Source organism: Saccopteryx leptura, chromosome 7, assembly GCF_036850995.1.
Source record: "Saccopteryx leptura isolate mSacLep1 chromosome 7, mSacLep1_pri_phased_curated, whole genome shotgun sequence".
NCBI lineage: Eukaryota > Metazoa > Chordata > Mammalia > Chiroptera > Emballonuridae > Saccopteryx > Saccopteryx leptura.
Genome location: NC_089509.1, coordinates 83,521,721 through 83,522,243, shown reverse-complemented (window position 1 = coordinate 83,522,243; position 523 = coordinate 83,521,721). Strand labels below are relative to the sequence as shown.

Genomic DNA, 523 nt, shown 5'->3' with positions numbered 1-523 from the left:
TGCCCTGGCTGGGAATCGAACCCAGGACTCCTGCACGCAAGGCCGACGCTCTACCACTGAGCCAACCGGCCAGGGCCTGGGTCACTCTCTTAAGGCCAGTTAGATACAGGCTGGAGGCTGGAGGCAGATAGCCTGTTGAGAATCCTCCCCTTGATTTTACTATGACCCAATGGAAGAGAATAGGGAGTCAATATAGTATGGGCTTAACATTTGGTTCTGTAGTTTGTCTCAACCAGGTTGATTATAAATTCAAGTCCTGAATTTATAATCTGGATATGCCAGATTATAGTGGCTTTGTGACCTTGAGCAAGTTATTTGAACTCTCTGCTTTAGTTTCCAAATTTATAGAATTTGGATAAAAATAGTACCTCCTTTAATAAGTGGTGGTCCTTGTGAAGATAACAGAGATAATGCTTATAAAATGTCTAAGCATAGTGCTTAATAAATGTAACAGCTGTTGCTATACCTTATATACTGATAGTTTTTATTATTATGAGGGAAAAGACCATTGTCACTGCTGACA

The 523-nt window shown here is 41.1% G+C and overlaps 1 non-coding gene across 1 annotated transcript; it reads right to left on the bottom strand.

Moving 5' to 3' along the window:
- TRNAA-UGC (transfer RNA alanine (anticodon UGC)) lies at positions 1–76 on the bottom strand. The gene has a single exon. It is a non-coding gene; the product is annotated as a tRNA-Ala (tRNA).
- Positions 77–523: the final 447 nt, after the last annotated feature.